General features: G+C 37.8%; 1 long non-coding RNA gene across 1 annotated transcript; it reads left to right on the top strand.

Annotated features, from left to right (window-relative positions):
* The first annotated feature begins 3,365 nt into the window (after nt 1–3,365).
* LOC121367187 lies at nt 3,366–11,146 on the top strand. Its single transcript, XR_005957337.1, has 5 exons — nt 3,366–3,447; nt 6,143–6,255; nt 7,078–7,147; nt 9,401–9,522; nt 11,054–11,146. It is a non-coding gene; the product is annotated as an uncharacterized LOC121367187 (long non-coding RNA).
* The last annotated feature ends 613 nt before the right edge of the window (nt 11,147–11,759 follow it).

The raw sequence follows: 11,759 nt of genomic DNA, 5'->3' as shown, positions 1-11,759 counted from the left end.
GTGCCTGCGTCTGTAGTTGCAGGTGAAAGCTGGGAATAAGCACTTATCTTTAGTGGGGGAAGATGATAACTAGTTTAACGTGCCCATATACCACTAGGGTTTCGAACACGCCCATCCCGAGTCCGACCTCCGATAAGATCGGTGTCCTGACTCGGGATGGAGGGGGGGGGGGGGGGGGGGGGGGGTTGAAACTGGGCAGAATTTTGAAAATATAATTTGGAGCATTTTAGAAGGACAGTCCAAAATGAAATAAGAAAAAGAAGAGAGGACCGGACTATTTAATAATATTTTTAAAAAAGAAGTAATTTCGACATGAAATTTTGAACTCAGATCTAAAAGTTTAAAGTCCGATCGACATGTCCACGCGAGTGGCCTCGTTAAGGCCGTTTGGGTGCACAGCATCTACGGGGAGGTGATGATGTTCCTCTCCTCAAAGTGAGGCACCAGTCTCCTGTAGCTGTGGGTGCTAAGGCAGTGGACCATCTGTGGGTACTGGGCGCCGGTGACGATCTTCATGATTCTGTGGATGGTGTTGTTATCCATGCCATGGCTGAGGAATCCCTGTTGGTAAAGATCATCCCGGCGCGACGTCACTACAATAGCTTCCACTCCCCGTAGTTTGATCGTGTGGATGGCGACCTGGTGGCCATCGGGAAACGTCTTGAAGTTTTCCTCGTAGACCCCGCCTGGCAGTCTGTTGGGGTCCGTGACGTCTCCCACCAAGTACTTAAAGTACTGGCCTTTGATCTTCCGCGCTGCCACTCTCCAGTCACCCGAAGAGGAAGTAGAAGGCCGCGTCTTGGCCGGTTGGTCCCCCCGGGGGGGGGGGGGGGGGGGGTCACGGCCTTCCTCTTGACAGCCCCAACATCCAGAGTCGCCGTCGCGGAGTCCCCCGTGGGTGGGGGTCTCGACGCAGACGAACGACGAGCGGGAACAGGTGACGCTGGTCGCGGTGCACTGGTTGGCTGCTCCACTTCCCGCATCTGCACAGTCGGTGCGGCTGGTTGGCGAGTCGCCTCCTGTCGCCTCCTGTCGCTCCGTCCGGATTGGTCGTGGTGGGGGCGGCGACGCAGACGGGACCGCCGCTGGCGGTTGAGCCGTCAGCTTTGTCCCCGCCTGAGCCGCCCCTGGAGAGAGAGAGAGAGAGAGAGAGAGAGAGAGAGAGAGAGAGAGAGAGAGAGAGAGAGAGAGAGAGAGAGAGAGATAATGTGCGTGTGCTTGTTTATGTGTTTAAGTGTATGTACTGTATATATACTTAATATGTGTGTTCTATATTTTAATCAATTATTTGCTTATTAATAATTTCGACGAAACATGATGCTGTAAAAATGGTCGATAACGAATTGTATTTTAAGTGTGTGTCTGTCATGAATGTCTGTTAGACCGGATAACCGGAACATGAGAGAAACAACAGTTTTAAACGAGCATTAATTAGTGAGCCCCTGCGCGTGCTGTAACCTCACCGTGGTGCAGGGGTGTAACATTTTATTTGAGAATGGCCAATACAGCACAAAATTGAAGTTTTGAGTAAAATTCAGTATCCGAAAAATTCTGTGATATTTGTGTTTTTGCACAGTTCTTTACACTGTTCTTTACACTGTTTTTGTTTAAATCTTGAATTTTTATATTGATGTTGATCATCACTTTATTTATTTGCATTACCATAGTTTGACACCCAATAGCCGATGTATTTTTCGTGCTGGGTGTCGTTAAACATTCATTCATTCATTCATTCATTCATTCATTAGTGAGGTTCAAACAAAGGCGTCTCTACCAGAAACGCGTCGTTTTATCAATGTATTTGTCAATCTAGTTAACTTAGTATTACAAAAAAATCACCCCAAAGAAAACAACAACAACCCCAACAACAACAACAGCAAAAAAACCAAAAACATTTATAATTCACAGATAGCCTGTCCACATGAGTGGCCGTTAGATACCATTTATCTCACGAGTTGTTTTAAAATGTATCTAACGAGCGAAAGCGTTGTGAGATAAATGATATCTAAAGGACACATAATCAAAAACCAGGTTTTAAGCAAATTTTAACATCTTTTTCGACTAAAAGTTATTTACAGCCGTTGCACTTGTAGCTGACTTACGCGTCAGTGACATGATTGTCAGGTTAGCTATACGTCACAGTCTAATCGATTTCCATCGTGCTGGTGTTTTATTGGACGTATGACATTTAGGGGATAACCCTACTGTGTTTTCCGATTTGCGGACGTATATCGGTGGTTTTACTATCGCAAATTTAGTTTTATTGGCGACGCGTTAGCCTATTCTGTGGGGTTATGCCTATTCTAATTTCAACTGTTTTATTACTTTTTTCTGAAATAAACTATAACAGACTTCCTTACGATATAGTGTTATTACAGTGACGTCACTCAGGAATGTAGACCGATTTACATACCAACAAATGATTTCTATGCTCAACAAATAAGTTCGCCGTTTTGTAATAATTTATTTCAAATTTCTTCTCAACGTGGTGTATGTACAATGAATTGTATTCTCGAGTAACTATTAGCTGATAACAATAATAACAACAGTAAAATAGAGTAATTGTTTGAAATAATAAACGACCTTTACATTAACAAAGCATGGGTTTTTAAACTACGGTGAGCGTGTTAAGATTAACTGCTGTTGGTAATTTGTGTCATAATTTTACACGTGGATTGTTGAATTTTGGATTTCAAATTATTTTTGGTAAGTGACTTTAATTTTTTTTGTACATCTGAATCACTTGAAAAAAAGTTTTCGTTCCCCGAAGCAAATTGTGCAGGTTGTGAGTTTGTTTTCGCGGGGTTTGGGGGAATCAGTGCTGACATTTCGTCAACATTACTGCCGTGAATAATTAAGGAATATTTTCTTTTTCGGCTTTCTGAGGCGTCTGCATTATAACTCCTAACACTCGCTTCACTGCGATGCCCCGAAATGTTTATGATTTCTCGACTTTCTACCCCAGCATGTGCCAAACGGGTTATAGTTGTGGCCGACGTTGTTGTTGATAAACATATCTGCGCGTATGAATACATGTGACGTAGTTAGCACCTGGAAATTTGCGACCGGTATAACGGCGGTTTTACCACCTGGAATTTTATTAGAGATTCAATCATATTGGTTCTTACAAATATGTTGAATTAGAATGGAGACCTTGTCGTCACCTAGGAGCAGTCAGTCGTATATCTTGAAATTGTTAAAACACGTACATGTGTTAACAAGTATGTGTAATCATAAATAACACATAGTATTCTCACCAACGGGTGTGTAAGAATGTAGCGTAAGTAAGTTTTGTATAAAAAATAATGTGTCCTGTGTACGTTTGCTTTAGTATTTCATTTACCTTTTCTCGATCTGTTTCTCAGCTGTAGCCGCAACAAGCACGTGCCAGTGTGAAAGGAATGCCATAAAAGCCGATGTCACTGGTGGCGACGCTGCTATATGCAGGTATGCGATGCTGATATTTTATTAAATATTTCTGTGACTACTAGGACAGTTTCGTTACTTTTATTTATTCGGAATCTTTAATACAATCACGCATTCACCATTTTAAAACTATTTGTTATTGTAATCACAAAGAGAAAATGGCAACATTAATAAACCACACACATTATACAAGAGCTCTAAGGATCGTGGAAGTTTCGATTTTGTATACAGCTTTTAAAACAAACAACTATCAGGGGATAATAATTATAAATTTGCGTTAAATTTAGGGCCGTTGTCGCGAAATATATTCGCCCCCCTAGAAAATCGCCGGCCGGCGATTCTATTTCGAAATAAAATCGCCCCCGGCGAATTTATTTCGAAATAGAATCGCCAGCCGGCGGATTTATTTCTTGCCCCCCTCCAAATATTTTCGCCCCCCCCCCCCCCCCCCCATATAATGTGTTATATATAGGACGATGATCTATTTCTACCATAGTCCATACGCATACAAATTATGTGCTGTCTTTAATAGTCATCGAAAAAAAAGAGAAATATCCTTATTTATTACATATCCATTCAGTCTTAGTATAGTAATAAAGACCATTCCGATCCGTGCAATTAAAAAATCTTTTATTGAACATATGTCCAATAAAAGCCTGAACTATTTTTGGGGGAATCCCCCATATTATTGTTTGAGAGTTAGCTCCCTTGAATGTTTATTATTATTTTATTATTTTATTAATTTTAAAATAAATAAATAAACTAAAGAAGGTATGTAATAAATACAGAACTTCACATACGTTTTTTTCGTTCCTATTTATTGCACTTGTTTATTGTGCGCAAGAATATATACCACTCGACTGTTACGCGGTCTCGTGCTATATATTATTCTTGCGCACAATAAACTCGTGCAATAAATAGGAACGAAAAAAACCGTATGTGAAGTTCTGTGTATATATTACACTTTTTGGAAACGGTTCTCAAGCGAAGTACTCTCTAATTATACAACATTACATTAGAAGAATACCCTCTATTTTACCTTTAGTTTACACTGTCTATGATTATAATTAATTTCTATCTATAGTATAGAGACTATAGACGATATTTGATTTCTTTATTTCATTTGTGAATGCAGTGCCCCGATCTCCTCCATAAGGTATTCATACGTCATGCATTTTAAAACATTTCAGAAAGACATTAATCCATGGATATGATTTGAATAAAAACATATACTCTCCGTCAAATATATAAAACTCAGATAATATGTTTCGCTTGTAGTGACGACTTCTATTGTAAACTGAATTATATAATTATAGGGGTCACTTTATTATCCATTATACAAGTGATTCTACTGATGTAGTGGCGTATATTTAGGAGAGTTTTGGGCTATCCTGGCAGTGTACTTATCTAATATGATGATGTATATACACACACAGGGTGAGCTTCTCTTGTTTCATTCTCCTGCTAGTGCACTATTATAATTTGCATAGTAGAGAAAATTTGTTTTACTCCACCAGTAATATATTGGTCTACTATGATAATGTATTTAGCTCTCCGGTTAGTCTATATAATAAATAACTATGTGATAAATAGAATCTCACATCCGTGCTAATATAAAATGTTTAGTATCACCACATTAAGACAGGTGTTTACTGTTTGCAGAAAGGAAACAAACAATTCTTGAAGAAGTATCTAGCTATAAATTTTCATTATATTTGCTTACAAATATTTGACAATTCAAATGCATAATTAATAGGCTACATTATTCCAGTAACTGAAGTTGGATGTGTGCGTGTGTATGTGCGTGTGTTTATCTTTGCGAGGGTCTGTATCATATGTGTATATGTATGTATATGTGCGTGTGTGTGTCTATGTATGTGTGTGTGCGCGTGTGTGGCATGCTCACGTGTATAAAACATAACAGTGATATAAATATGTTCAACAATAATTTACCTGAATATTGTTCATTAAATGACAGAATAACTAAAAATGAGTAAGGGGCGAATATTTTATGGGGGTGATTCTATTTCGTGGGTCGGGGCGATTCTATTTTAAGGGGAGAGGTTTTATTTCGAAATAGATTCGTCGGGGGGGGGCGAAAATGTTACGGGGGCGATTCTATTTCGTGACACCGTCCGTAGCCTGAACTATGACAGTAAGACAAGAGAATGGCAGCCGAAAGGACACTGCACAATCTTCTAGTTCTATTAAGAGCAATTTTTAATGTAAAAAATTATTCTACAGAAAAGGCCCCGAAAAGGTTTGATAAAAATTCCTTGATTTGACACATTTTTCTGTCTGGATTAGCCGATTCATGCCCACAGCCAGAAGGTCAAGGAGGCACTGCCTCCTAACGCCCCCGCCCCTCCCAAAACCCATAATCTACTAATCTATAGTGCGCGTGTGTGTGTGTGTGTGTGTGTGTGTGTGTGTGTGTGTGTGTGTGTGTGTGTGTGTGTGTGTGTGTGTGTGTGCGTGTCTGTGCGCATTTGAATATGCTATGAGTGACACCAGCTAGTTATGGGACTGACCCGATTAATTTTCCATCATTTATAAACGTCCCGTTTGGGCAGAAAAATCTGAAAACAGCGGGAATTTACACCTTTCCAAATAGTGCTCGTTTACTGCATATCAAAGGTTGTTGATCTGTATGGTCGGAGCTTTTAGTTTGCAAACAATAAGTAATAAAAGTAATTAAAATGTTCTTATTTTGTAGCAATGCACAAGCGGCAATTAAATGTCTGAGAGGTACAGTGAACGCCGGGTGTAGCAGTACTCGAGCAGTAGCGGCGACTGCGTACGCAGGATTAATAACCTCCAAATGTACAGGTGAGGACGGGGTTCGTAGTAAGTCATAGGAAGTATAATTATTCTTGCTTTATAATAAAGGTTTTTTAAATTGTTATTTGAAGCAGAGAACCGTTTTTGAAGTCGAACGTCACAGGCAAGGCGGAAGCAGTAAACATGGGGGTGGGTGGATGACTAAGATCGAGGTCGAAAAGAAACGTTTCTATGGAGTTTAGGGGTATGCTCCCCCGTAAAAGTGTGAAAAGTAGATGTCCTGAAATGCAGTTTCCTGCTTTGTACAAATAACATTTATGTCTGCCTTAATATTTACTAACAATATTATTTTTGATTCAGAATTATCGATGGGGGCGGGGCGGACTCTACCCTCCTGCTCCGCCGTGCCTGCGTCACACGTGGGGTTTTTTTCTTAGATGCTTGGTTACGTAACAGTACCGCGCACTTGCATTGAACTTACCTTTAAATTTTTATGACAATATTTCTAGCCGATGCATTACACATTTTGTTAAGACTGTTAGCTCCAGTACATTTGCCTTACACCGATCGAACGATATTGTTTACTATACTTTTAGAATATATCTGCTGCATTAAAATTCCTATCTTGAAATCAGCAACTTTTAGTTTCAAAACGATTCTTGTACATTGAACATTACATGCGAACACAGCCACAGTTCGTGTATAATAGTGTCCCCTGAAAATTAATATTTCACCAAATTCCATACTAAATGGCAAATAAATCATATTCTAACACTCCACAATACCCGTGGTAGTTTCCATCTATAGTATATATACCACAAGATTACAGACGTAATTTATTAGAAAAAGTCAATGATTTTTTTTTTTCAGCCACTGCAACATGTACGTGTGAAATTGATCACGCGAAAGCAACCGTGACAGCCGCCGCAGACCAATGCACGTAAGTCGAGACATTTTCTGTTTTCAAGTCCAAAGTTTGAGCCTTGAGGATATAAAATGTTCGTTAAGGCAATAACTCATTAGTCACTGCGTAATTGTAATACAGTTGGCCGTTATACCAGTCTCGACTCCGTGTGTGTGTGTGTGTGTGTGTCTCAGGTTACTACGTTTTGATATCGTGGTTATTTGGCGAGGTTTAGATAACTGAATTTCGCCTGTTACACCGTTATCGAACCGAAACAAATAACTGCGATATCAAAACGTAGTAGCCTGGTATTTTTGTTTTATCATGCAGCCCCTTTCAAGTTATATTTTTGTAATATGTTTCAGTCAAAAGCGGTATAGAAACTATTAGTTTTATCGTGTAGAAACTACTACCGGATGTCGAACAATAGCAGGTGCCCGAAGTCATTTTGGGAATGGCATAGCAAGCCTAAATGTTATGTGTTTCCAAATTTTAAATAAAATACTTCGATTATATTTCAAAGTCTGTTGTGTCACAACATTACAATTTTTGTTTACCTTTTTCTGTAAAAATAAACTCAAGTTTATGACATTTTTGTGTGTCCCAAAAAAGATCTACAAAACTGGTTACTATTGGCTGTGACATCAGACGCTGTTCCAATGTAAACATTTTTGCAGGAAGCTATTTGCGTTTTTGTTTCAAAATGTTTAATTTAAAACGCTGGCTAGTTCCGAATGGGAGCGAATAATGGAGACTTGAAAAATAACAGGAAATTTGACGTTACAGGAAGTGTAAATGTTACATTTATGCATGCAGCTCAACAATTATTTTTGTAAATGGATGTTTGAAAAATTTGAAAAATTAGAAAACAATCTACCGCAAACCTGAGTAAACATCCGCCATGCACGTAACTCATTCGAATTATCAGGTAGGGGTAATCAGGTCAATAGGAAACATGGCTGCATGATAAGTATATATATATATATATACGTTAAACCTACTGAATATAGAATTGTTTAAAAAGTGTAGGAACTTTGATATTCCATACCCATTACCATATGATTATGTTCCACCTTCATTGAAAAGTGCAGGCCCACAGGTCAAATATTGTTATAGGAACAGATTCAACATTGTAAGTAAAAAAATGTGGGACGCCAAAAGCTAAGTGGCTCCCCCAAAACGATAATCCTACTGAATATGGAATTGTCTAAAACGTATGTAATTGTAATATTTCACACTCATGACAATAATATGTTGCATGTTCATTGAAAACTGTAGGCCCATAGGTCAAATAGTTTTGTTATTTTTACAATATTTGACCTAATTCCCATAATAAATATATATACATCTGGAGCAATGTAGAACTCCAATGCCTAACATGGTGGGACACGTCTGACTGCAGATTTGGAATCAGCATACCATACTCGATTTAGTTGTCGTATAGTGTATAACTTAAGCAAAATGTGATATATAATGTGTATTAAAGTTAAATGGACGTCTTCATCTAAATACTTTAAGCAATATTTCTGTAAAATACTTACAATTCCTTTCTTGATATATTATTTTACATACGTCTGTATGCGCCTTTTGTCGTTTATTTATAAAACTGTAGAAAGGATTTTGACGCATGTATAGGCCCCTTTAACGCACATTTTTGTCAATGTTTTCAGAATAAAAGCCTTTCGTGAAGGCGAAGCATCTTTAATTATTACCCATACGGGCTCAAATATACGGGATAATATTTTCTTAATCTCTGCACAGTGTGCAGGTTGCTTCTACAGCCACTGATTGGCTGGCTTAAAAATCACGACGTTTGGTTGGTTGCTTGCCATGGCCGGAACTTCACTTTCAAAGCCAAAGGCTCGGGTTTACAACATTCATTCACTCGGGACAGATAATTCATAATTCCTCGTAGCTCGTTAGTTATTAACTAAAGAAAACAAAATCTATACATGGAAGTAGAGATACGTAGTAGTAGCTATTAATGAAACCAATTGTAAATCATAACTGCACAACATATTAAATCTTGTTGCTGGATATGTCGGCTGCAACTGAATAGCTTTGAAAGCGAGCGAAACAAAACAGTAATACCGAGAATAGTGTGGTATGTGTCTGTATATCTATTATAAGAAGATCCCTTTTACTAACAGAAACAACAAAGAAGACAGTTTACATGTGATATACCCTCCAAATACCATTTTCATGTGACGACTGCAACTTATTTCACTAGGGACAAACTTAATAATTATGATGACTCGCATATTACGCTGTTCTCTATGTGTCTTTTAGAGCTGCAAAAACACTTGTGAAGTGTGTTCGTGAATCCACAGATGGTGGCTGTGTTGATACAAGAGTTCAAGTTGGAACAGCAGCTGAAGGCATCATTGATACTCTTGGAACAACTGACTGTCGTAAGTCTAGAATAATCAGCTCGTATATTTTCTATTAAACAAACGGATGTTTTGTTACATATTTTGAACAAATTATTTTCATTATGACTTATGTATAAGTACAATTTGATGTGGTGTTGTTTTTTGTTTTTTTAGCTAAGTTGGACACACTCAAAAAACATGCTTTTGTTTTCGAGAAAAAATAACTTAATGTGTTCGTCTACTCGCCAGTAATACACCAAAGCAATGTACAATGTTCGAAGTTTGTTGTAAATGTAACACACGACGATTATGAATCTGTAATTAGCATATTTAGTACTATATATGTGCTAAAACTGATTCTGAAACAGGTTGTGACAGAGTCCTGAAAGTATGCAGTTAAGACTCACCGTCAGATGCTTTGAACACAGTGGATAACAGATCTTGACAATGATATATGGTTACAGGTCCATCTGTCTTCCACATCATAGGTTTATACAACCAAATCTAATGACATCATTGGTAATAATAGCCCCTGAGCGTGCTGTAACCTCACCGTGGTGCAGGGGTGTAACATTCTCTTTGAGAATGGACAATACAACACAAATTGAAATTTAGTGTAAAAGTCAGTATCTGTCTGTGATATTTGTATTTTTGCACAGTTCATTTAAATCTTGAATTTTTATATTGATGTTGATCATCACTTTATTTATTTGCATTACCATAGTTTGACACCCAATAGCGGATGTATTTTTCGTGCTGGGGTGTCGTTAAACATTCATTCTTTCATTCATTCATGGTAATAATAGCATATATGACTAAAACGGCTATATGCAGAGCTTCACCGTGGCTATATATATTACCGCCCCTTACGTTAAAGTAAATAAGAAAACAATGGGGGGGGGGGGGGGTAGGTTGCTCGTTTTAGAAATAACGTGAAGCGTCTTTAACTATCCTAGTTCCACATGAAACAAAAATGTCATCCTACTTTAGTAAGAACCCGCACATGTTTAAAGCACAATAGTAGCTGGTACATTGACACTCGTTCAAATTAACTTAAATTACATTTACTGTCCAGACGAAACAACATGTTGTTATAACAAACACTGTAACATTATCACCAATTGCAGGACTAGTAGCGTAAAGAGTGGAATGAAAAAGTTGGCTGCACTTTGAACTCTTACCCGCTGAGATACTATTTGGTGTACTGCTACCTATAGCTTGCGCCAAAAACATTTCTGCAGCTTTCATAAACAAAGCGACGTGAGAATGAACACACGGGTGTGCATCGTATAATATTTAAACCAAGTACTATAAGTACACATGTATAATATAGTATAATATTTAAATCAAAATACCTTAAATATTTAACTGAAACATTGTACATAGGATTTGCGAGAAACGTCTTAATATTTCAATTTAACATGTTAGTAAAGAGCACCATCAAGAAGGGAGTGTTTGCACAGTTCTTTATAGACTACTACTGTATAGTATAGCAAATTCAACTGATTCGGTATAATATTTGTATTTGATACTTCAAAGCAGAGTAATGATGTTGATTGTTTCTCTACAGCTAAAACTTCGACATGCCAGTGTGAAATCGCACATGCCAAGGCTGATGTTAGTAGTACCGATAAAGTGTGCAGGTAGGTTGTTCTGTTTTTTCACTGTGTTCACTTTTTTTAATGCGTTGAGATGTATATATTTAATAAAACATTGTGGATATTTTTATTGATTGAAGTCGGCAATCATGTCAGTACTAGTACTGTTTTATTGGGAAAATGGTCCAGCCCACAAAGACACGTATGTACAGTTATATTTATTAAAATGTGCATGGTCCGTCTACAACAATGTAAAATGCATGCATTTATTGTTGTCACTTATACCTTGCTTAGAAAGTTTATTTCTATACATCCAAAATTATGTTCTTGAAGACATTAAGTGGAACAAAATGTTTCAGTGAACATGACCGAACACTAAATAGGATCGTAAATGTAATGGTGCTGTAAATTATACTGAAGTACAAATGCTCAGTTCAAAGTTATTCAAGCACCCACAAGCGCTATAGTACGGATACAACTTGGCCCAAAAGGAAAACCTAGCTGTGGTATTATTTATTTAAAAACAGTCACGAGATTTCGCTGGGGGTGGGGTGGGGGAATCAGTTATTTTCATTGCTACAGTTTGCAGTCGAATATTAAGTTATATAACCTTAACTTATGAATATGTGTATTTTCATCAGTGAATCAACGAAGATTCTATGCCGCCATAATAAGACT

The sequence above is a fragment of the Gigantopelta aegis genome, unplaced genomic scaffold (genome assembly GCF_016097555.1).
Source record: "Gigantopelta aegis isolate Gae_Host unplaced genomic scaffold, Gae_host_genome ctg9908_pilon_pilon, whole genome shotgun sequence".
Lineage (NCBI taxonomy): Eukaryota > Metazoa > Mollusca > Gastropoda > Neomphalida > Peltospiridae > Gigantopelta > Gigantopelta aegis.
Note: the sequence above shows the minus strand (reverse complement) of the source record. Positions and strands in the feature narration are given on the sequence as shown.